This window comes from Anas acuta, chromosome 1, assembly GCF_963932015.1.
Source record: "Anas acuta chromosome 1, bAnaAcu1.1, whole genome shotgun sequence".
NCBI lineage: Eukaryota > Metazoa > Chordata > Aves > Anseriformes > Anatidae > Anas > Anas acuta.
In genome coordinates, this window is record NC_088979.1 from 180,919,214 (window position 1) to 180,934,050 (window position 14,837).

The 14,837-nt window shown below is 38.2% G+C and overlaps 1 long non-coding RNA gene across 2 annotated transcripts in view; it reads right to left on the bottom strand.

Annotated features, from left to right (window-relative positions):
- The window catches only part of LOC137850311 (uncharacterized), a 52,362-nt gene that overhangs the window by 15,854 nt on the left and 21,671 nt on the right, over positions 1–14,837 (bottom strand). For both annotated transcript variants that reach the window (XR_011092461.1, XR_011092462.1), the window contains exon 2: positions 211–371. This is a non-coding gene — a long non-coding RNA (uncharacterized lncRNA). The remainder of the gene's footprint in view (positions 1–210; positions 372–14,837) is intronic.

Consider the following 14,837-nt stretch of genomic DNA (forward strand, 5'->3'; position numbering starts at 1 on the left):
AGAGAGAGAGAGAGAGAGAAAGGAAGGAAGGAAAGAAGGAAGGAAGGAAGGAAGGAAGGAAGGAAGGAAGGAAGGAAGGAAGGAAGGAAGGAAGGAAGGAAGGAAGGAAGGAAGGAAGGAAGGAAGGAAGGAAGGAAGGAAGGAAGGAAGGAAGGAAGGAAGGAAGGAAGGAAGGAAGGAAGGAAGGAAGGAAGGAAAAATCCATCTTACTGCTGCTGCTCCACATTGCATGTCCACAAGAGGGCTCTGCTGGAGTACCTACATCGGCCCAGTTGGAACAGGAGCCAGGGACACCTCCCGCAGGTTCCTCCAGACCGTCCAAATTTCCCAATAGCTTCTCTAGGACAGCCCCTTTTAACCCTTAAGACCAGCTGAAAAAAAAAAAAAATCAAATTCACAAAATTAAAATATGGAGAAAAAAATGGAGATGTATCAAGAACTTCTTTACAGAAGAAGTACTAAAGTTTGCAGTGAGAAGTTAAAAACCACTATAGCAAAAAAAAAAAAAAAAACAAAAAAAAAAACATGCTCAAAATGCCTCAGAAATGCCTCTCACATATTAAGGGTTTTGTACATCAGATTCCAGTGCCTTTGTTTTTTCATACACCTTAGAACATCATACTCCACGGCTCCCGTGTTTCCCTCAGCAGTGTAAATCCAGGTGAACAGAGTTCAACTTTCTAATCTGTACATTATAGCATTTACCCACTTTGTATGAACATGAACAGTGAGAGTTCACTTTCTTGTTTGCCTCAGTAAACTGACCTTATACTTCCTCATAAATGAACTAGTTGTCTGTATAATTGAGTTTAGGTAAAATTGAAAACCGAGACTAAGGCTTTCAGCAGTCCACTCAGCATAAACTCTTCTTGCACTCAATGATGAGACTTCTGAAGCAGAAGTTGACTCTGGTGTGCACAGCATCAGGTAAACAGAACTAGACCATCCTCATGTGTAGAAATAAATTGTGTTTTACCACAGCAAGTGGTCAGCTTGAAAAGTTGTGGAATACAGTTAGTTTTACTGTTTAAGATTTGCTGAGGTTTTGCATGCATAAGGCTGGATAAATATATATATATTTTAATTTATTTATGTATATGTATTGAATATCACTGCACTCTACAAACTGTGTTTTCAAAAAGTTGTAACACAAACAACTTCAACAGTGTGAGATAGCTACAAGCCCATAAATGCCTTCTGTAAATGTGTCATATGAATTTGAGACCTCTTCTGTTTAATTTGAATTTTATGGACATCACTACTGGCTTATTAATTGTAAGAACCTGATTCATGAGTTCCTGAGTTTGTTACCCCTACTGGACCGTAGGCTAATGGGGTCTGCCATACCTGTGCCTTGATCCCTTATTCTTGGACTGTAAGGAGCTATTTCTATGACCTGAGGGAAGTTTAGTTTTAGAGTAAAAGTGTGAAGGATCTTGTGAATAGTGTTAAAGACATTTCTGCAGGAATTGGCAACAATATGGAATGTAAAAGATGCAATTCTGGTAGAGTTAGCTGTACTGTCATCCTAGTTCATGGACCAACCTCTCACATGAATGCACATTTCCCGGCATATAGCCCACACACCGGTTCTGACTCATGTCTGGAATGTGACAACTGTCTTTCCAGGCAAGCAAATTCATGTTCAGGCTAGATCTGGCTCACACAGTGGTTTTGTTCTTCTAGGCAGAATGGGTACATCCAGCTCACACTCTAGCCCAGCGGACAGGGGCAGCATGAATGTAGATACTGAATGACATTTGTGTTTTATATACACAGTAGAGCAAAGCCATATGTGTTAGTCTGTGTTTTTTTTTTGTTGTTGTTTTTTTTTTTTTTTTCTGACTCAGTGACTGCATTGTGCTATGATGTCCATTTGAAGACTATTCATAAATCACATCTGGTTCAAAATGCAGAAGGCAGGTGCCCTCAGTTTTCCCACCACTTGCAGTGCACTGGTATTGCACAGGATGCACATAGCTCCCAGGTCAGCTGTAGCTCATGAAGTGACAAATACCTTTGTCTTCAGTGGCTTTAAAATTTGTTGCTACTTGCTCTGAGGTTAATGATGAAGCTCATTTTGGCATCAGTGGTAAAACATAATTAGCTTTGAAGTAAGGACTGCTATATGAACACAAGAATGGTACAGATGTCTCACCTAGACTATATCACCAACCTGGAACATCTACCCCTTCTTCCCCTCCCTTTCTCAGACACATACACCTTTTTGGTCTTCATCACAATTGTTGAGTTCATCTAGGAAGCCTAATCACACCCCATATCAACTGAAACTTCTGAATCTGAAGGCATGTGGTCTTGGGGAAGATTGTGCTGAAACACCTTCCACTTCATTTGCCTTCTTGGGAAGTAGATGGATGAAGAAAAGTAGCATTTTAGACAAATATGTTAAAATGTGGTTTGATTTTTTTTAAATGTTATGTTGTATCACTCTGAATTTGATTGACTTTTAATATGTGTCTTTTTGTCCAAATGCTGAAAGGCATAATTTAATGAACTAGAAAATAAAATTATTAATTGTCAGCATGACTGCTCAAAAATTGGAAGGCTTAGTCACTCTCAAGTCTGCAACAGCTTCAAAGATTTCACGGGACTTTAACTGCATGAGTTCTGCAGAAGTTCTTACCTCTCCCTTCTCAGAAAAATGATTGAAGGAGTGCAGTCATTAGAATTAAAGACCACACATAAGTTGAAAAAGTTTTTTAATAAAACCTGGATTGGATTAAAATTTTTATAGTCAGCCTGAAACTGTGAAGTAGCGCTTACAGAAGAGCATTTTCACTTTGTAGGCATCATACCAACACAAAGAGACAGGCAGGTAGGAGTGTGTCTATCCAAGGTATCTATTAGTTTAGATGCACGTATTGCTTACTGTAAGGAGAATAATTTTAATCATGTACACCCTGCCTTGGTATTCATACAATTATTTCAAAAATAAAAGGGTAAAGAAAGATAAAGAAGAAATATACCAGCAGCCATGGCCAACAGGCATACAATAGTCTCCTTCTGAGTATGCAGTCCATAATGTTTTCAGGAGCAGACTCAATGATGATCGACATGGCAGTTCTTTGCAGCTAAAGAGATGGTCCATAGGGTGGATTACACATCTCATAGTTCTTCTCTTGAAATTCCAGGAAGGAGCTGGGACAGCCAGCCCAAAACAACAGTGTATCTGTTCTGTTTTTATTTCAAACTGCAGACTAAAGTCCATCTGCCCAGGATTTTAAACATTAAATAGCTTTCTATTACCAGGTAGCAATACGTCTGCAGGTCCCACTTCTTTGCTAGAGCAGTGTGCCTCACTTTGAAAGTATGATCTCTGTAACACAGCATGTGGAGTTTTGCCTGCTCTTTGAAATTCTTAGAATAATTCTGCTATGGGTGCTGCTATAAAATTTGGTGTTGAGAATTGTGTTCCATTGTATTAATGATTTGCGTTTCACATTCTTCTGTGCCTAATTAGATTCAAATCAAATGAAGTCATAAGTGCCTAGGGATAAAGAGAAACTCTTAAAAGACGATTGGCTCAGACAATGCAAGCCTCTAAGGGGAGTATCAAGCAGATGTAGTGATTAATTGGTTATTTGAACTTCATGTGCTGAACTGTTCTGACAGGACAGGTATTTTCATGCCAACTGGCTCGCTCCATTGCAAAAGCAGTTTTGTTGTATAAGAAAAGTACAACAACAAAATGAAGAGATGGCCATTTTATGTGCATGTGGGGAGTGCACCATCAAAAGTAGCATATGGCAGCTGTGCTCAATATTTAATAAAGACCTGTGATAATTAGTCTGGGGAGGCTAGAAACATATTTCTAAGGTCTAGAGTATGCCGAAAGGAAAAGAAAAAGAAGGAAGGAGAGCTATTAGAAATGGTACATCAAGTAGAAAATATTTAGCTGAAAAAAAAAATGTCATCAGTAATTTAGAAGTAACTGTTGGAAAATATAGGTTCTTCTACAATATGATGTGAAAGTTTTGGGGAATATGCACTGAACCAGAAGAACAATGGCACTGCAAGCAATTGCAAGTCCACCAGGGTCTCTTATTACTGAGAAGCCATGCCCTAGCGCTGGCACCTGTTGCCTTCAGTTATTTATGGAGTTCAGAGCATTAGGATAAACTTCTGAAATATCCATCAGGTCCTATTCTGCTCTGACTAGCCCGTATTGAAAAAAAAAACTCCGTACTTGACAGCTTCCATTCTGCTTCACAATGCAAACTATCACCTTCTGTTACTTGCACTAATTTTGGAGTGAAACTTCTTCAGCAGGTACTTGTTCCAAAATGGCTTGGCATATGGCTTCCAGGCCATAATTTTATGACATTTCTATAGTATTACTTTGACCTTTCACGTACCTGATATTGGCAACATTGTTAGAATACAGTTTGTTCTGCATTTAGCTGCTAACAATCACCTCTGGGGTCTCTTTGGGCTCCAGTGTTGGAAGTACTTTACATAACAGACTTTCTTGTAACAGACCTCTTTCCATCATTCCCTTACTGCCACATCTGTTGTCTAGTCAGACTTACATCCTGACATTAGTTCCTTAATCTTTCCTTGTTTTGTTCGTTGATCTCTCTTTCTTTCCATTTTGCTTTGCCTTTCTGTTTTTTTCCTTTTCCCTGCTGCTGTTCCCTGTGCTGACACATGCACTCTTGCCCCAACATATTTTTTCTTCAATCTTCATCTCATTATTTATATATTTAGTTTAACAAAATAAAAACACAGGTATGCACAAAGCCTGAACTAATTAGATTCCTGAAGAAAAAGAAAAGCTAACAGGTTATATTTTGGGCTTGCTTCCTTTGTTCTTCCCATTCTTTTGATTTCTGGCTTGATCTGTCATGAACAATCAAACCAATTAAATTGGAGCAGTGACTATATCCTTTATCAGTATAGCAGTATAACACATTTTATATAAATGTGTTATATTATATAACATATTTATATAAAATAATATAATGATATAATATAATGATTATAGTGATATAATATATCAGTATAACACATTTTTGGATGCTTAATAAAAGCTGCAATGGTTGAAAATACTTGCCTTAACAATTCAATTAAATAGGTACTAGGCATTGGGACTTGTCTATCTATTACATCAGGCAATTGGCTCAGAAATAAGAACAGCTATAAGAACATATGGAATTAGTCATCTTGCATCAGTCAAGGTACTGTTCTTGGTACATTTATAGCTTGTTTACATGGAAAATTAAAAAAAAAAAGATATTTACCATTTCTCTTCTACTTTAGACTGGTAATACTTCTTCAGAAGAATATCTATATAATATAGATATATATTAAATATACTATATATGTATAATATATATATTTTATATATATAGAAGTATACTTCAGAAGAATACTTCTGCACTCAATATAATTATACTCTTAATTTGTAAGGGAAGAAAGGCATCAAAACAAAAGTTTATATGGTACAAATACTGCTCAAATTACATAATATATTCTTCTGTAAATACAGTTCAATGCTTTAAATTTTCCTGTTCTCACCTAAGATTTTGCTACTGTGCATACCCACTGATGAACTACAGGAATGTCCCAGTCAACAGATCCCTTCCCTAAGCAAGCCCCTGCCATGCCCACCACACTCACAGAACTTGTGCTCCCTTCTGCCAAGTCCAAGACCCAGCATGGGAGACTAATCTTGCCCACAACTTGATGATTAGGAAACTTCCCTGGGATGTTTGATGTGTGGGTTTAAGTCTCTTCAGGTGCCTATCGAAGGTCTGAAAGACAAACGTCCTCCCATGCTAGTAGAACTGCTGTGACCTCTGGAATATTTAAAAGGTATGGAGACTGTTGCAGAACTCATAAATGTGGCACTTAAATGTACTGAGAGGGACAATGAAGAGATCATACAAGAACTGGACTCTCTATTAGATCCTGTAAAGAGAGGTAGAACTTCAAGCATAAATTGTCCTTCAGGTTTTCCCATGATATCCACCTGTTTGGCAGAAGAATCTTGATTTTAAGCCACAAAGTCCTCCATTCATTGCATATGAAATTCAGTCAGGGCTATTAAGCACTGCCTAAAGAACCAGGTACCTAACTGTCAGGTTGGCAAAATCAGAATCCTTCTTTGAAGATGGTCAGTATTCAGTTTTGTAACTGAAGCAATTAGACAGTGTATTAGACAATGCAAAAAGTGAGGTCTTTTCAAACAGGTTCTTTGCCAGTTTACTAATGACTTGTTACAATTATTATTTAATTAAAAGCACTGAGGTGTTGGAAAAAAAGCAACAGGCCTGTATTTTTGTTTCCTATCTTATAGTGTATGTTTAAGGGATTCTCAGTGCAAAATTAGCTTTAATGCATAACCTCTACAGCATTATTAAAAGTGAATCAGACTGAAAAATACAGATTTGCACTCTTGCTGCTGGCAATGTTTTTGCATTCTATTCATCTATAGTGATGAGCACAGACCTTCAGGTTATCATTTTGTTTCAATCTAGTCTTATATTTCTCTTTGCATACATGATCAAGTTTTAGCAAGCACTGAAGGGAATGTGGTTAAACTCCCTTTAAGTTTTTTTTTTTTTTTTTAATATTAATTTTTATCCAATAGAAATGTGTGAATGAGCTTCCAGTTCTGTAACTTTTTTTTCCAGTGTCAGACATCACAGCAAAGGTACATAAATAAATAAACAAATAAAGGTCTTCTTTCCAGATGTAAGTACTTTAGGTCGAAAATTACATTATGAAACTTTTCAATTAGACTGATTGTCCAGGAGCACTCCCAGACAGTACAGGTCAGTCATACTCCCAAACATAGCCACCTATCATTCATCACCCCTCACCTTGTGTGGCTGTGGAGTGAGTACACAGGATCAGGGAATTGATCTGATTAGAACTAAACAAGAATAAAAATAAACAATCCATACCATCAAAGAGAAAAACACACCCCATGTGCCACTCTTCAAGAAAATGCTCTGCGCAAATACCTGATTAATTTTACTACATGTCAGTTTCCTGACCACACAGCAACACTGGATGAATTTCAATTCACACTCATATATGTATTTGTCTCCAGCATTGGAGCTTAAAGGTGAGCCCCTTAAAGGCTGCCTGAACTTCTGTTATGGTTAATAGAGACCTAGACAGGAGTTCAATTGGTACCTGGTAATATGTCAGGTGCCCTAGGATATCTAAGGTACCTCCGTGAAAATTGTACATCTGGCACAGGATCTTAGGGAGACCTATACACTTCCAGAATGGTAACTGGAGGATAGGTGAGTTAATCTATGGACATTTGACTTGTGACACTAAATCCTCATGGTTAGCCAAATGCATACAAATGTAAAAAAAAAAAAAAAAAAAAAAAAGACTCAAGCTAAATCTCTCCTCTAAAATGTCTTAACCCTAGGGCAGAACGACAAATGACACTCACAAACACTCTAGCCAGAACTAGGCAGAATGGCAGCACAAGCTGTAGGTTATTGCTTAAAGGCAGTTAGAGAGAAAGTCTTCTTACTTCCAGGAGAAATACTCCTGCGTTGAAACTGTTCAAGGAACTACAGTGCTGAAGAGTTAGAAGAGGCCCCAGAAATGGTTACAAAAAAAAAAGAAAGAGAAAACTAAACCAGTTTTCTGCTTGTTATTCAGTGATCTTTAGGCAATAGATTTCCTTTACCCCTTAAAGTCCTTCAGATACCCAAAGTAGTTTGGCTTTAGCTACAAACCCAAGAGTTTCAGTTTTACTCTGAAACACAGAGCCCTCTACAACCACAGTAATCTTCAGTATCTTCAGGAAAACCTCAATGAATGGAAATCTTGCATACTACAAGGTGTTTTTTATAATTATCATTCTATGAGTAAAACCAACAACAATAATCTCACTTTTATAGCAGAAGAGGCCGTTAGTCTCCTTTCAGTTCTGTTAAACCCTCTGGAGAAAGAGATCCAGCCCAAGACGCATCTTGTTCTCTTGACCTGAAAAGTCTATCTCAATGCATATTAAATGATTCTGTGACATTTTCTGTAATTAATTCAGCTACCTTTCTCCACTTGTTAGAGCCACTGACTCAGATTCCTTCTGGATTCAGCCTGTGATAAGGAGAGCCCCGGAGGCTCAGATACCACAGGGACTATGCTGTCTGGTAGTGACAATGAGTTCTAAGGAGGGAGACACTAAGAAATTGAGGGAAGTTTTATTTTGCCCTTTTCCCCCAGGTCCCTGAGATGTGCATGGCACTCTGAATCCCACAAGTTCAAAAAATGAAGCCCTGGTCACCTTCATGAGCATTAAATGTCAACAGAAGAATTCTACAAGAATATCATAAAAAATCAAACATCCAGTTCTCTGTATTTCTTAGCCTTATTTCTGGGAACGTTGGACCCTGTATATATTTAGGAATATATCACAAGGGAAAACAGCAGATTTCTTGACACACATAGAAAATAATGCTTAGACCTTTGAAGAAGGTAGAGTTAAAAACAATTTCTAAGTGCCATTTTTATGTTAATTCATTACCATAGCAAAAGCAATGCTTCACTAATTCGTAGCTTTCTCCCTTTGTAACTCTGAAATTGGAGACCAAGATTTAGTTTTCTGTACTAATCACAGATAGTTTGAAAGTATTTCCTGCATCAAGCATCCTTTCCTTCCCCATGCATGTGAAAAATACTTCAGCAATCAGGGCTTCCCCATAAGGGCAACTCTATTTTCCTGGTGAAGTTCACCCTCTGTGTGTCTCTACAGAGACATACTGAAAGCTACTTTTTTTTTTTGTTGTTGTTTTTTTCTGTGTCTTTTAGTTCTCTTCTTGGAGTTTTCTGGATGCCTTGTGATCCCATATTTGCACATTTAAGAGGCATTCAGCTGGTGTGAATCTTCTAGAACAGGCTCTCTTAATCTCCTGATTGTCCTTTATCTTCATTTGATGCTCCCTGCTATGTCTGCCTGTGCCCAAACAAGGCCTCTGTGTTGTTTTGAGTAAGGGATTAAGATCAGTCATTCTAAAGGCAAAAAATACTTGGTTCTACTTTTGTATTCCTTAATTACACAGATTCTTCTGTGCCCAGGAATCAGAGAGCTGCCCAATATTCTTCTGTTTACAGACTTTTCCTTGTAAGTATCTCTGCCATTCTACCTCAGGGATTGGGATGAAGATCCCTCTGCTTCTAAAGAGCTAAAATTACATAATTTCAAGTATACGTTATCAAAAATGAGAAAAGTGTATTTCAAGAATGCAATTTGCTGCTGATTGTAAGACTCTCCAACTAAAGGCATGGGTAACCTGAACTGAGCAAGGATGAAGAGTCTAATTCCTCTGAAAATAATGATTTTTTTCTGACTTGATCTAAATTCCTCATGTACTCTTCCGTAAAACTCGTGAATGATAACTTTGATTTAAATATTTCATCTTTAATCAACACAATCATTCACCCGTCTTCCAGACTAGGTGAAATTACTTTGAGCATCTTGCTGCTATTTAAAGTGGGGTAAAAGTATTCATTTCCCCTTATCTTCTGAACTTTCCCTTATCAGAGTTACATCCTTCAGCCTTTCCTTCTATCTGTGCTCTGAACTGACCAAAAGAGCAAGCTGAAAAATAAATGAAGAACATTCAGGAAGCACAAATTTGTCCTCACAGTATCAAGATTACCAACTGCTTTGTTGTTGTTTTTCTTTTTTTTTCCTTTTTTTTTCTTTTAAGTAAACATCATTGCAAGTCACAGTTTTTACATATATGAACACTGAAGGCTCCAGACAGTAGCACATGGAAGAAGAGAAAAAGATAAACAGCATAAAGCTTAAGTGGAGATGCTGATTCAAGAACTAGGAGTAGACAGCCAGGTCTCAGAAGGCATGGGAATAACCTTCTGGGAAGGATTATTGCAACTCAGAAGGTTACTGCTTCAACAGAAAAGCCTGGAAGCAAGGAAAAGATTTGTCTTAAGGGACATATTGTGTAGGAGGAAAACTGGATACTTTTTCTCCTGTTCTTGACCAAGGCCTTTTTATATTTTCTCTGTGTAGCAGATTAGATTATCTTGTATAATAAATATTGCCTTTTAAAATCTCTGGTTTTCTTTGGGATGCTCAGTATTAAGGAAAAGCTTAAGACATGGGACTCCAAAGCTCATTCATTAAAACTCCCAACAAAAATGTAGGTTCAAAATGTGAATTCTGATTTGGTGAAGGAAAACGTCACTGGTATTGCAATAGTAGGATCAAAAACTGCTGGAAAACAGTATAATAGCTTTGCTCAGATAGGACATCCCTCACCAGGCAGAGCAACAAGACTGTAAATCAAGAAACACACCTGAAATAATATTTAAAAAAACCATGGAAGTATAATAAAACATGGAAACTAGATAGTATACCACATGAAATATGAAGTTATATCTTCTGTGAAAAACATCCAGTCCTTCTCCCTATGAAGATGGACCATCTGCAGTTGCACTGAGTCTATTTTCTGATAATTACCTTCAACTGATTACAAGTGGGCAGGCATACAAGGGTGTAATGGGAAATTGCCAGACAAATCTTTTGGTCTTCTATGATGGGGTTACAGCATTAGTGGATAGGGGAAGAGTGACTGACATCATCTACCTGGACTGGTACAAAGCATTTAACACTGTCCCCATAATATCCTTGTCTCTATGTTGGAGACATATATGATGGAAAGGCCACTCAGTAGGTAAGGAATTGTCTGGATGGTCACACTCAAAAATTTGTGGTCAATGGCTCAGTGTCCAAGAGATCAGTAATGAATGGCATTCCCCAGGCATCAGTACTCGGACTGGTGCTGTTTAACATCTTTGTCAGCAACATGAACAGTGGGATCAAGAGCACCCTCAGCAAGTTTGCCAATGACACCAAGCTGTATGATGCAGTTGACATGCATAAGGAAAGGGCTGCCATTCAGAGGGATCTGGACAGGCCTGAGAGGCGGGCCTGTGCAAACCTCATGAGGTTCAACAAGGCCGAGTGCAAGGTCCTGCATCTGGGCTGGGGCAATCCCAAGCACAAGCTGGGAGGAGAATGAATTGAGAGCAGCCTCTCAGAGAGAAGGACCTGAGGGTGCTGATTGATGAAAAACTCAACATGAGCTGGGAATGTGCACTTGCAGCCCATAAAGTCCACTGTATCCTGGGCTACATCAAAAGAAGTGTTGCCAGTAGTTTGAAGGAGGTGATTCTCCCCCTCTACTCAGCTCTTGTGAGACCCCACCTGGAGTACTGTATTCTGCTTTGGGGCCCCCAGCACAAGAAGGATGTGGAAATATTAGAACGAGTCCAGAGGAGGGCCACAGAAATGGCCAAAATTCTGAAACACCTTTTCTATGAAGACAGGCTGAGAGAATTAGGGTTGTTCAGCCTGGAGAAGAGAAGGCTCCAGGGAAATCTCACCACAGTCTTCCAGTACCTAAAGGAGGTTTACAGGAAATCTGGAGAGGGACTCTGTCAGGGAGTGTAGTGATAGGACAAGGGGTAATGTCTTTAAAATGAAAGAAAGTAGATTTATATTAGATATTTGGAAGAAACTCTTCACTCAGAGGGTGGTGAGGCACTGGAACATGTTGCCCAGAGAAGCTGTGGATGCCCCATCCCTGGAAGTGTTCAAGGCCATGGCAGGGGGTTGGTACTAGATAGTCTTTAGGGTCCCTTCCAACCCAAACCATTCTATAATTTTATGATTCTGAAGAAGGATTCAAAACCAACCAAACAAAAAACAACCATATCTTAGTTCTTAGACTGGATGACAGACACTTCTGATGAAAACTTGACAACAGCTAAATATTTTAAATGGAGAGGGTCAGTTCTTTCAGGAAAAGCCAATTATCTTCAAACCTTCCAAGTAGAGCAAGGCTACAGCTGTATTCTGTAACAGAAATTTTAATGTTACAGGTACAGCTACACTGTATTGAACTTCTATGCCAAAGAATTCCTCAGAAGGACACTTGAACCTGCTTAATCAAACTTTGCAAAAGTGTTTAAAATGATTGATTTCACAGCAGCTGACCTTCAAGCATCACATGCACAGAAAGCCTCCAGACTTATTAAGAGTGTTGAAAATCTCATGAAGAAAGGTAATGGAAAATACAAAGGTAATAGAAACACATATTCAAGGTATTCTTCAGCTACGGTTTTAATTTCAGTTGTTGCTAAGTTGTTACTCAGTCTCATTTATTGTTGGCCAAATGTCAGCTCACAGAACAATCACCAAAGTCAGCTTATCATATCTGTTTGCTAAGCTCACCTAAATGACAACTGTGTTCAGAAGCAGAGAAGCTAATCAAAATGAAAGAATGAACATAGTGAACAGTGAACATATCCATGGTCCTGTGCCTAATACTAAAACATGGCTTTAACGTAAATAGGACAACCAGAGCTGAACTGGTCTATGCTTCCTCATGTATCCACAGAAACTAAAGAGATGCTTCAGAAGAGTGCTGTAAACAAACACAAAACAAAGCTTTTGTCTGAAACTTTCTCTATTTTCAGTATACTGTTATTTTTGTGTTTTTGTAAAAACATCCCTAAAACAAAGCAAACAATTTCAAGCCTTGTATTTCTTTCAGAAAATAATTTGTGTTCGGTACTTCATTATAATCAGGACAGTATTTCTTACACATTTATTTATTTTTTTTTAATTAGTATAGTCTCCTAGATGCCTACACTCAGGCTTTTCTCCACACAATGTTTTATTACCCATAAAACTAAAATTTTTTGCTGTATCTACAGAAAATTGTTGAACCTGAAAATTCTTAAGTTCCTAATGTGAAGAATAATGTTCTAGTTTATTTGAGTAAAAATAATATTTTGAAAGGATGAACCTTAATGCTATGGAAGAGCTTGAAAGCCTGAATCTTGATGCTCTGACAAGATTACAGAATTAAAAAAATGTTTTTAAGTCAATGCTCAGTTTGTTACCTTAGAGATCATTATTTTCATGTCTAGCGGTAGACTTAGTTCATGATTTCTAATGTTAGCTTTGCAGCACTGGTTATCCAGCAATTATATTTAAGATCAGCAGAAAGACTAATTTCATACTTAAAATAAACTATATATTTAATGCGTATGTGAAGCCAAAATAAGATTTAAGGAAAAAATAATAATGAACGCTTGAATGCTACTCATCAGCCAAACAGATGACTCCTAAAGGCCCTGTTTCTTCAGATGCTTTCAACGTGCAGTACTTTATCTAGTCGTGTTGAAAATAACAGGACCTTTTGTGTGCACCAGTGTTTGAAAGACATGCTGTTAAATTGGCAGAAGCTACTATATATCTACTCTTAGTTAAATAGGCTGAAAATACCCAATCCTTCTTTGAAACCTTGACAGTTCTGAATTTTTTCTTTCTCTTTATGGGTAGTGTTTTGGATGTCAGCTCAGTTCTCTGATAACTCAATTGTTTTGGTTGGTTGTCTCTGCTAAACTGAAAACAGCAATTTTCATTAATCTGTAGCTTTTAAAATATATTTCCCACAATTACCTGCAGTATAGTTCTCTTCCTTGCAGTACCTTCTCTGTAAGTTGGAATGGATTTTTAGCTGCCTTAAAGTGATCTGCAATATTAGCCTCATAAAAATATTTTGGATGAATCTTCGTGAATATTTGATTTGGTAGTAAAACCAGATTTTCACAAGAAAATATATCTAACCTCAATTAATTCCGTACTCCATCTTTATTTATTATTTTAATTCAGTCTTTATGGATAAATAATACCTGCAGCAGCTGTACGTGTAAAGGAAGCTTCAGGGACACTTTCTGAAAAATCTATACATTTAAGCATCCCAGAATGCAAGAAAACATCCTGGTTTTCTAACTTCTAAAATTCATTTAGCTTGGAAGACACTAAGATTTGCTTGTTCAGCTCCCATTAAGGAATAAAAAGGAGACATGTTAGGGAATCTAACAAAACTGAGAGAAAGCGGTTCAGCCTGGGTAAATCCAGCTGCTTTCCACCACCACTTACCTACCTCTGGAGGAGCCTAACTTCATTATATGTCTCATTATTTAGCATGAGAGCTCTTTGACATTTCAATACCTCTTCCAGGAAAGGGAATACTTATTTCCTACCTGAGGTTTTACTGTCTTGTAAATCATTCAGATATGCACAGTATAAGTCCTGAGAGCAACCTGGAAAGTTAGCTGTGTTCAGAACTAACAGCTAGCTTCACCTGGCCTACTCTTTTCCCTTTCCACACACCTATTTGTAGGGATGTTTGGGTGGTTCATGGACATGGGACAGGTCTGGGTGTTGGTCTCTTCACTTGAGAAGCACAACAAGAATCACAAGGTCATTGACAACATGAAGCCATTTCCTCCCCTGCTGGGTAAAAGAGTCTCCTGCCTCCTGCTACTGGGGTTCTGGGTTTCCCAAGAAGAGTCTGAATTTTACAGAGTACTGTTGTTGGATGGAAACAAAATCAGGCTGAAAGTGAGGTTATTAACCGTAGGCAAGTACTGTAATCCTGAGGTCAGAGCCAGGCTTTTGCCTGATTGCTTTCATCTGGCTTTACTGCCAGCAGCATAGGACTCACTTCTCAGGGGGACAGAGGATGCCCTTATTTCTAGACCATTGAAAGCCCAGAATTCAGGTGTTCCAGAGGGCTCAGTCATCCTCTGACAGGAGAAGCACCGACCCATCACTCCTGCTTTCTGAGCAGTTTCATTAATCATTACAATATTGCGTTAAAGATAAGTATCTTTGCTATCACATGGCTGCATTAACATTACCAGTCCCAGAAGACCAGAAGTAGACTGTAACCTGAGTGACAGACAGCTAACAGCAGCCATCTGAATCTTCACTTGAAGTTGTCTAAATTCCTGATAGTCAG